Source organism: Hypomesus transpacificus, unplaced genomic scaffold (assembly GCF_021917145.1).
Source record: "Hypomesus transpacificus isolate Combined female unplaced genomic scaffold, fHypTra1 scaffold_321, whole genome shotgun sequence".
Classification (NCBI taxonomy): domain Eukaryota; kingdom Metazoa; phylum Chordata; class Actinopteri; order Osmeriformes; family Osmeridae; genus Hypomesus; species Hypomesus transpacificus.
This window is the reverse complement of record NW_025813849.1, coordinates 9,777-20,373: the sequence shown is the minus strand read 5'-3', so window position 1 is coordinate 20,373 and position 10,597 is coordinate 9,777. Positions and strand designations below refer to the sequence as shown.

The following is a 10,597-nucleotide window of genomic DNA, read 5'->3' as shown; positions in this document are numbered from 1 at the left end:
GTAACATAAGGAGGAAGTGAAGTGCTACCAGGATTTCTGAGGTTAAGATTTCCTACACTGTAGTAGGTCTCTCTGTTCTGGTCTGAAATGGGTGGAAATGTATTTTCCAAGTTGCCATTCTCATGAAAACCAAAGTCATTCCTACCTGGAAGGAAAACTGCCCAAATGCTGTCGTTCTGTTCAATTACCAAAAATGTTGCAATACAGTGAAGCAACGACAGGCCATGCTGAGGAAATGTGTGGCCAAATTCAACATGTCTAAGGTCACTGATTGTGTTTATTACAGGGAGTACGATATAGGCTGTGGTCGTTGGGAGGACAGGGAGGTCACTAGAGGCTGGGTCTGGTGGGGAGAAAGGGAGGTCACTAGAGGCTGGGTCTGGTGGGGAGACAGGGAGGTCACTAGAGGCTGGGTCTGGTGGGAGGACAGGGAGGTCACTAGAGGCTGGGTCTGGTGGGGAGACAGGGAGGTCACTAGAGGCTGGGTCTGGTGGGGAGACAGGGAGGTCACTAGAGGCTGGGTCTGGTGGGGAGACAGGGAGGTCACTAGAGGCTGGGTCTGGTGGGGATATAGGGAGGTCACTAGAGGCTGGGTCTGGTGGGGAGACAGGGAGGTCACTAGAGGCTGGGTCTGGTGGGGAGACAGGGAGGTCACTAGAGGCTGGGTCTGGTGGGGAGACAGGGAGGTCACTAGAGGCTGTGGTCAGTGGGGGGACAGGGTATTCTTCTGTGTTGAGGGGGAGGTCGTCTCTGTTGAGGGGAGGGTCTTCTGAAGTGAGGGGGAGGTTACCAGAGGCTGTGTCTGGTGGGAGGAGCAGCAGTGACACGAAACAGAGAAGTAGACACTTTCTCTCCATCTTAAACTGTGAAGAAAGGAAGGAAAACTCAACCCACAATGTCCACTTGTTTATTTACATCAAAGCAGTCAATGGACAATTAAACAGAAATGTACTTTGATATGAATTGTGCAGCCCAGCCTTGACGGAACCTAAACAATAAGACACTTCCTCTACGAGCTAACTCAGCGTGGACAGAAGGCTTCCCTGCTTTTGGTCTAAAGTCTCGATTTTAGCTTAAGGATGAAGATCTAAAATAACTGATGGGCATGTAACAAATTTAACAAACATCTATCATTGTATAGATTATGTACAGTATATCTTAAATCTATACAGTATATATTATAGGATATGTTCGTTCGTCAGAAAGGTTTTGGGGTCAAAAGAGAAAGTCGGAGTGGAATATCTTTCTGAATCTAGGATCCTCTTTTAAGGATCCTAATTCTGTTTTCAGGCTTTGTCTTCTAAAATAGAACATACCCCCTGTTATTCTGTGCCAATGGAAAGTGTTGTTTTCAACTCATGACGCCTTGCTATGAGATTAGTCAGGGACATGATACTACTGGACAGACAATATCATTCAAACCTCGACCTTCTCCCTTACTTCTGGACATCCCCACATACTGGCCTATATGATCTATAATCAATCAATTTCATGCTACAACAATAACTTGAATTAAACGTATAACTTTCAACACAACCTAAAGTTCTAAATTGAATAACACAGATTGAAAGACTTTCGCAACTGAAAACTAGTTTGATGTTCTGAGTTTTTTATTAGAGTATATCTGTACAGTATATCTTAAATACATATTGTATATATATTGAATTGAATTTATAACTTTCACACAACCCAAAGTTCATAATTGAATAACACAGAAAGATTTCCGCAACCAAAAAGTTAAGTCTTACCTGTTTATGGTGAACCAATGATGAATCTCAGCATCTTCTCACCTCCTTTTAAGCTCTGAACTTGCCTTATACTCACCAGGCAGACGTGTGTGAGTATTTAAGTGTGTGAGTACATGTGCCAAGGGGTGGGGGCAGCAGAGAACTGGACTTTACTGGAGCCCGACAGTGAGACTTGACCCAGTGCCAGGTATGTCAAAGAACAGTCCAGAGACAGTGATGTCAGCAGTCACCATCACATGATGTGGTAGCTGCTTCTTCTGTCAGAAAAAGAAACAACCTGTCTGTTTGTAGTTAAGAGCAGAACATCCCTACATTTTCACACTGTTTTAAAGTTGGAGTTTATTCACTGACCTGTTCGGTAACAGGTGGCAGAGTGTGTGTGTGTGTGTGTTTAAGTTCTGTGCTTACACTACAGTTCAATCGTTTGTGGTCAGTAGCAGACTTGGGTTCTAGTACTTTAGATTTGTTTTGACACACTTCCTATTCAAACTAATTTCTGTTCCGTTTTCTTATACAGTGTTGTGTGTCTTTTCACTAAACCACAAAGAAAACCCATCCTAGACGAGAGTAAGTGATGAAAAACAAAAATTATGCTGACCACGAAAAAACGGGTTTGTCTCGTGAGTTTCCTCTTTCTGATTATGTGGATTAATTCCACTTTGTATAAAGCATGAAGAACTGAAACCCGTTTGCCCATGTTAACAAACAACTTTAAAAAAAATGCTCATACATTTTTCTAACATCAAGACACTGTCTGTCTTGATATAAGTACTTAAGTCAGTAATTTTCATGATATCTAAAGGTTAACATTTTTACCCTATTCACGTGAGAAAAAAGAATGAATGGGCACATGAATAGGCTATATTTAGGTATTTTTCAAAACATTCCCCAAAAATATTATTCTTCTGGGCTTTTTTCTCCTTAAGACATTTTGAGGATACAAAATCAGTTGAGTTTGCTTTGGTTGCAATTTGTCCTAAATTTTTTTATAAAATGACTGGTCTATAACATACAACACAGTCTGTCAAAACTGACAAGATCCTTACGGATCCAAAAGTGATCTGTTCAGGTCCAAATGGTTGGCAAATCGCTCCCGTGTAGACAAAATAAATAAATAAATCAAATGCAAGACTAGGCACTTGTCTTACCAGTTGTAGCAAGGTTTCTTCTTTCTGTTCAGTCTCTCACAAGAGGTCGATATCCCGATTAACTATAGAAAGTGATGGTGTTATGGCAAGTCTGCACTCCACTCCAGTACACAGGGAAACTAGTAGCTACATTGTAGACGATGGTTCAATCAGTTAAATGGATCAATCAGTCAATTATCACCAAAAAATAGAAGGGAAGGACACAGCCGGGGTAGCTACAGTTCTCCAACCGTAGTGGAGGGGACTGTGCTTCGGTTAGTCTAGCCAACCGCAAAATAAAATAAAAATCTGGAACAACATTTGCAATTGTACTCCTCTCTATTTCCTCAAAACAATGACTCAGTAATCAATATTTTATTTTTTCTTTCTTTTCAGAACTGTTTCTCTCCGCGCAAGACCCGTACTTTCCATAGCCTGGCTCCGCTCAATTTTGATTTTGCTTCTGTTCTCGGTCTGGCCATGAGGTACGCAAGTCAGATTTCACAGGTTGATTTTCAACTGGCCAATCAGCGAACAGAGGGAGTGGCTAATTGTGTTGTAGTTCCGTAATGGCGGCGGAGTGCGAGCTTAGCCATTCGGTCCGTTGTGGCAACGCTGCCGAATATCCAACAGGTTTTGTTGGTGGCCATGATGTTGTGGCCCTTCTCCCCAAGGGGTTCGGGAAAAGTTTGATTTTCCAGCTGCGGCAGCTAGCTCTGTTACAGTATTGGTGAAGGAATTGGCTAAGGCGAACGCTAGCGATTGGTTATGGCAGATCAGAGTGGCTCTAGGCAGATCCAATAGTTCAACTTCAACAGAGTACCCGCCTACAAGGAAGTCAACGCTTGTCAATAGAGCGAGGCCAGACTCTCTGTACAAATGAAATGTACGAGAGTCTGCTTAGGACCAGGCTATACTTTCCCACCTGTAACCCGAAAAAAACGAATTCACTCTTAGCAATATTAGTACAACGGAATTATCGAAACATTAAAACATAAAAAATAAATATGTACAAGTACATAGAGCCTCAGTATGAAACTGGGATTACATTACACTGGCATCATTTTCCATCGAATTTAAAATCATTATCAACACAAACTCTGTCACACACTTGCACGCTCTCCCTCTCACACATATACAGGCACTTACCAGGAGATGCCAGTTGACCACTGTTATTGTGATCCTTTGCATGATCGTGGAACTTAAGTTGGAATAATTTCTAGTCCAAAGTCCAATATGAACATTTTCCATCATGTGTGTGCAAGGCCAGGTTACTACCCCAAAGGGCCCCTGGGCACTGAAGCTCATGATGAGCTCGTGCTTAATCTCAACTCTGTCAGAAAAACTGATCTTGAATCAGTACGATGTAAAGCACCGGCTCTATGCCCACCCATCTTTATCATGAGCCAGTCTGCAGTGCAGTGGCCTGTTCCCAATCATTACCTGTCCAGTCATCAAACTGACTCATACAACAGACAATCATGATACTTCATTTTAGGTAAACAACTTTTATTGTATTCTGGTTGGATAATTATTAAGATTGAGGGCAGAGCAAGCCTTGTGTAGACTGTTTCTATGTCGGCCCCTGGGCACGTGCCCAGATTGCCCATATGGTAGAAATGGCCTTGTTTGTGTATGATAGAAAACACTGTGCCACATCCTCATGGAAGATGGTAGAGTGAACATAGGAGATGTTACCGCGGGTGCAGGGGATGCATTTGCACCCCCTACTGTTGGGATGAATTTAGATTTTCAAATGAATGTAAAAAAATTATTAAATGATTTAAGAATTTTTTTAGCGATGTCAGAGTTGTTTGTTCTATTATGGTTTGTTGTACTCTAATGGTGAATTAAACAGTTTAAGATCTACTATTGTAGATCTGTTTTCATCCGACGGTTCAACACTTCCACAAACCAAAAAGAAAGAGGTCTATAGAAATCAGTAGAGAACCGTGACTCTTAAACCTTGGCCCTCTGACCCCAAAAACATATAGGCTAGGCTAGGGTTACAAAACAGTGGCACGGCGGCCGGAAGAAAATCAGTTGGCACGGCGGCCGAAAGGTTTTTAAATAACATGGCCTACCTTTGATGATCTTTTCTTGAAAACAAAGTCCATTCTTATGTCTTTTTGGATGAATTGGTTGATGGCTAGGTCATCAAAGCAGAATTGTCAAGAGAGGAGGCATGACATCTTGTTTGTTGGACAGCTTTGGTGTGACTTGGTGGTGGTGGTGTGTGTGTGTGGGTGGGGGGGGGCATTTGAGTTTGTGTGCGTGTTTGTGTGTGTAAGATAGAAAGATAGAGACAAACAGTAAAGAAATTATTTTACAAAAGCACATATCTACTTTCTTTTTCTTTGAGGTACAAAACACAGAGTAGGGTGAACTTGGGATAACCTGACAAAGTTTGCCAAGGAAACTTTGAGAACAGGTCAGATGAATAGTGAATAAAGAAACAACGACACAGCTTTCTCTGTTATTACATCCGTTGCATCAGATGCACAAAGCAGTAGAGAACCGTGACTCTTAAACCTTGGCCCTCTGACCTCAATTACTCATCAGAAAAAAACACGATACAGCGTGCACACAGCATTAGGCCTACATGAAATTGTATCGGTCAGTACGCACTATTTGAGCCAGCCCTTGCTGCACTCTTTACGGTAATTGTGCATAATGACGTTGCGTTGGTATATTTAGCCTAGAGATTGACCAGTCATTCTGCACAACAATATAACATATAGGCTAGGCTAGGGCTACAAAACAGTGGCACGGCGGCCGGAAGAAAATCAGTTGGCACGGCGGCCGAAAGGTTTTTAAATAACATGGCCTACCTTTGATGATCTTTTCTTGAAAACAAAGTCCATTCTCATGTCTTTTTGGATGAATTGGTTGATGGCTAGGTCATCAAAGCAGAATTGTCAAGAGAGGAGGCATGACATCTTGTTTGTTGGACAGCTTTGGTGTGACTTGGTGGTGGTGGTGTGTGTGTGTGGGTGGGGGGGGGCATTTGAGTTTGTGTGCGTGTTTGTGTGTGTAAGATAGAAAGATAGAGACAAACAGTAAAGAAATTATTTTACAAAAGCACATATCTACTTTCTTTTTCTTTGAGGTACAAAACACAGAGTAGGGTGAACTTGGGATAACCTGACAAAGTTTGCCAAGGAAACTTTGAGAACAGGTCAGATGAATAGTGAATAAAGAAACAACGACACAGCTTTCTCTGTTATTACATCCGTTGCATCAGATGCACAAAGCAGTAGAGAACCGTGACTCTTAAACCTTGGCCCTCTGACCTCAATTACTCATCAGAAAAAAACACGATACAGCGTGCACACAGCATTAGGCCTACATGAAATTGTATCGGTCAGTACGCACTATTTGAGCCAGCCCTTGCTGCACTCTTTACGGTAATTGTGCATAATGACGTTGCGTTGGTATATTTAGCCTAGAGATTGACCAGTCATTCTGCACAACAATATAACATATAGGCTAGGCTAGGGCTACAAAACAGTGGCACGGCGGCCGGAAGAAAATCAGTTGGCACGGCGGCCGAAAGGTTTTTAAATAACATGGCCTACCTTTGATGATCTTTTCTTGAAAACGAAGTCCATTCTTATGTCTTTTTGGATGAATTGGTTGATGGGGGGGGGTCATCAAAGCAGAATTGTCAAGAGAGGAGGCATGATATCTTGATTGTTGTTGGACAGCTTTGGTGGGACTTGGTTGTGGTGGTGGTGTGTGTGTGTGGGGGGGGGGGGGGGGGGGCATTTGAGTTTGTGTGCGTGTTTGTGTGTGTAAGGTAGAAAGATAGAGAGAAACAGTGAAGAAATTATTTTAAAGCACATCTACTTTTTCTTTGAGGTACAAAACACAGAGTAGGGTGAACTTGAGATGACCTGACAAAGTTTGCCAAGGAAACTTTGAGAACAGGTCAGATGAATGGAATGAAGAAACAACGACACAGCATTCTCTGTTATTACATCCGTTGCATCAGATGCACAAAGCAGTAGAGAACCGTGACTCTTAAACCTTGGCACTCTGACCCCAATTACTCGTCTGAAAAAAACACGATACAGCGTGCACACAGCATTAGGCCTACATGAAATTGTGTTGGTCAGTACGCACTATTTGAGCCAGCCTTTGCTGCACTCTTTACGGTCATTGTGCATAATGACGTTATGTTGATCAATTTAGCCTAAAGATTGACGAGTCATTCTGCTCGTTCACAACACTTGAACATATAGGCTAGGCTAGGGCTACTAAACAGTGGCACGGCGGCCGGAAGAAAATCAGTTGGCACGGCGGCCGAAAGGTTTTTAAATAACATGGCCTACCTTTGATGATCTTTTCTTGAAAACGAAGTCCATTCTTATGTCTTTTTGGATGAATTGGTTGATGGGGGGGTCATCAAAGCAGAATTGTCAAGAGAGGAGGCATGACATCTTGATTTTAGGACAGCTTTGGTGTGACTTGGTGGCCTTTTGGAAATAATTGGTGGATTGCTGGGTCATGCAACTTTTAATTTAAAATGTCCGATAATTGTTAATGTCCTCCTAGCGACTTCCATTGTGAAGTGAACGAACAAGCTAAGCATTAGAGCTAGCTAGCAAGCATTAGCATTAGAGCATTACACACAAGCATCAGAGCTAGCTAGTTTATCTGCTTCAAACAGGGCTGCCAACTTTTCTTTTTTTGCCAACGAGACGACATTTCACGTGTGTTTGCACCCTTGCCCCCTTCCATTACTGTTTTCAACGTTGGCAGGATTACTTGGTTGGCGTTGCTTTCTAAGCGTGAGAAATACAAGGTGTGGCGTGTGAACTAGTTGAAATGCGTGTGTCGGTCACACGGCCAATGCGTGACAGTTGGCAGCCTTGATTGTGATTGCATGAAGTTAGCGATAACAAAGCCAACCCATTTAGAGGGAAGATATGATTGGTCAATATTAGCGTCAAAGGAAATTAGTCTTTCAAACTGGCCTTCTTTAAATTCATAGCTGGACCACCAATCACAGAGCTGCATAGCATTTTCCTTCCAACAACGGAGGCTGCAAAATTCTGATAGGGTAACAAAAGAGGATTTTTTCTCTCCTCACATTCCAACACAAACTGAATAGGCAGGATTGAAGGGTTTATTTTCAGAAACACTGTCTTTAGAATGTCAAATTATGACTTAAATGATTCAAATAAAATGAGAACAGATTAATTTAAAAATATATATATATATTTGGATATATATTAGGCCCTCTCTGACGGCTTAGAGGGCCCTCACAGTTCCCCCCTGATAGATATACATTTGTACATGATCCATCTTTCACATTTTGTGTTTTTGAAATTGAAAAATAAATTATTTCTCAAAATATTTACGCTTTTTCAGAGTTATATCGTATGATATTTATTTTTTATTTAATCCAATACTTTAAGACAAATTAAATAGTGGTAAAATGCTATAAAACTTTTTTGCCAAATATTTACATTGTTTGTGGTGCAAGGTATCCTTCCAATCAAATATTAATCATGAAAAACATCTCGTACGTAAAAATTAACTGCGGGAAACTAGTCCTAATTGTTTGGTACCATGTTGCACCTTGCCAGCAGAGTGCACCAGTGGTCTAACACTAATATGAACTTTCAGTTCACATTACCTCAGTTGTTGAGGACTAAAGTCCACCTATTACTTACAGTAAAAACATATGGAAGCGCTGATGGTGAGTCTGGTATTATAAGAGCCCAAATAAATCGACATTGACCACTCCAATCTGTCTGTAATCCCTTCTCAGGTTACTGCACTACTACTATCACCTAAGTAACCATACAATATAGGTCTCCTATTGGTCTCCTCTTGCTCTGACACAAAATCTACCTAATAATAACAACAATAAATTTAGCAGATGTTTTTATCAAATGCGATGAACAGTCCAGGGGAGATCTTAACCATGCTATTGTCCTATTATACGTATATAGAGTACTTCTATAGTAAGATGATGTATAGGGGCCCTAGCTGTAAAAACTGCACAAATGGGCACTGCAGTAGTGGCCTTAATCAGTGTTTCCCACCCTGGTCCCTAGGACCCCTTGCTCTATCTCTATCCAGAGCGACTGACAGTAAGTACAGGGACATTCCCTCAAAGCAAGTAGGATGAAGTGCCTTGCCCAAGGACACAACGTCATTTGGAACTGCCGGGAATCAAACTGACAAACTTCAGATTACTAGCCTGATTTCCTAACCGCTCAGCCACCTGACTCCCCTTTAGATAGAGTAGGGTAGGCCAGCTATTAGGAATTATGGATAGGGGGGCAGCTTGTAGAAAAATTGGTTGCCTGGCAGCAATGAATGTGCATAGTATTGTAACCATATAACCCCCCCCCCACCAGACCCCTGCATGGCCCCCCCCTGGGCCTGGTCCTGGGGTCTTCTGTGACCTTTGACCCCCCTGACAGTGGGCCTAGGAGCAGGGTAAAGAATCACACACTATCCAAGCTGCCATTTTGGCCAGTTTACCCTGTTAACTTAATCACAATGATAATTGCTAAAAAGACTTTGTTACACCCCTACTATATAAGCTACGTGAGGTAACAGTAGTGGGCCTTGCAGAGAGCATGCACACCTGTACATATCAAAACAAATAGGGTTTTGACTTGGCCATATACAATTCTGAATATTGTCATATTCTGAACAATAATGGAATGGTGTGTGTTCCACTGCATCCTACCGCTTTCCACACTTCAGTGACAGTGCACCAGTGTTGAGGAATCAATTAGCCTAGTATTTCTCAACAGATCTACAAGAGTTCTACAGTTTTTCAGTCCTTGCTTGACGCTAACGACTGTGTTACTAATACTTACTTATACGCACTTCTCGTCCTAAAATAGTTGCTGCACTTTGTAGCGTTTTGGAGATTTGTTTGGGGGGGCCAAATGGAAAAATGTAGCTTCAGCTGAGTGAATAAAAGGTGAAACTGGCCTATATTTAAAGTGAAGCAACGCCAGGCCATTCACGCCTTTCCTTGAAGAGGAAGTGAATACTTGTTAATATTTGGCTTGTCCAGACAATGGAAATGTACTCTTGAGATATCGTTTTATAAGCTGGATAAATACACTGTGTGTTGGAAAGAGAAAGAGAGTGATGATGTTCTGTTTGTCCTGTCAATGTAAGTCTGTTCATGCTTTTCTTTTCAAGTTTAAGTGTGAGCACAGCCCAAAGATTAGGTCACTAGGTAAACATTTTGTGCCAGTACTTGGGGTTCAGTGCCTTGCTCAAGGACACTTCCACACATGGCCAGGAGGAATCTGGGATTGAACCACCGACCTGGCAGTTAGCGGGTGACCTTCCCTGAGCCATGGTCATCTCACCTTGGCAGGATAGAATTTTGTTCTGCATATTTTTACTGGCACAACATTTTTACCTAGTGACCTAATCTTTGGGCTGTGCTCACACTTAAACTTGAAAAGAAAAGCAAGAACAGATGAGAGGCAACTGGAAGGTGCTTTGGGTGTGCCGTGAGGTGCCGTTAAATGCCGTCCATTTACCAGGGTCCCTGGCAGGACCATATGACCACTTGGACTTGGCCTGCTGATGCTGCTAATATGAAGTATTACGTAACGACACCAGAAAGAGGAGTGTGTGTGTGCTGCACGAATGTGTGTGGACCAAGAAAGATTTCTTCTCTTCATAATCGCAAATGGAGTTTTGTTTTTGGTTGTCCTCCTCCCCTATTGTTTC

The 10,597-nt window shown here is 42.1% G+C and overlaps 1 long non-coding RNA gene across 1 annotated transcript; it reads right to left on the bottom strand.

Annotated features, from left to right (window-relative positions):
* Positions 1–613: 613 nt before the first annotated feature.
* On the bottom strand, positions 614–3,353 carry LOC124464217. Its single transcript, XR_006955711.1, has 3 exons — positions 2,897–3,353; positions 1,749–2,005; positions 614–863 (listed from the first exon to the last, which is right to left on the bottom strand). It is a non-coding gene; the product is annotated as an uncharacterized LOC124464217 (long non-coding RNA).
* Positions 3,354–10,597: the final 7,244 nt, after the last annotated feature.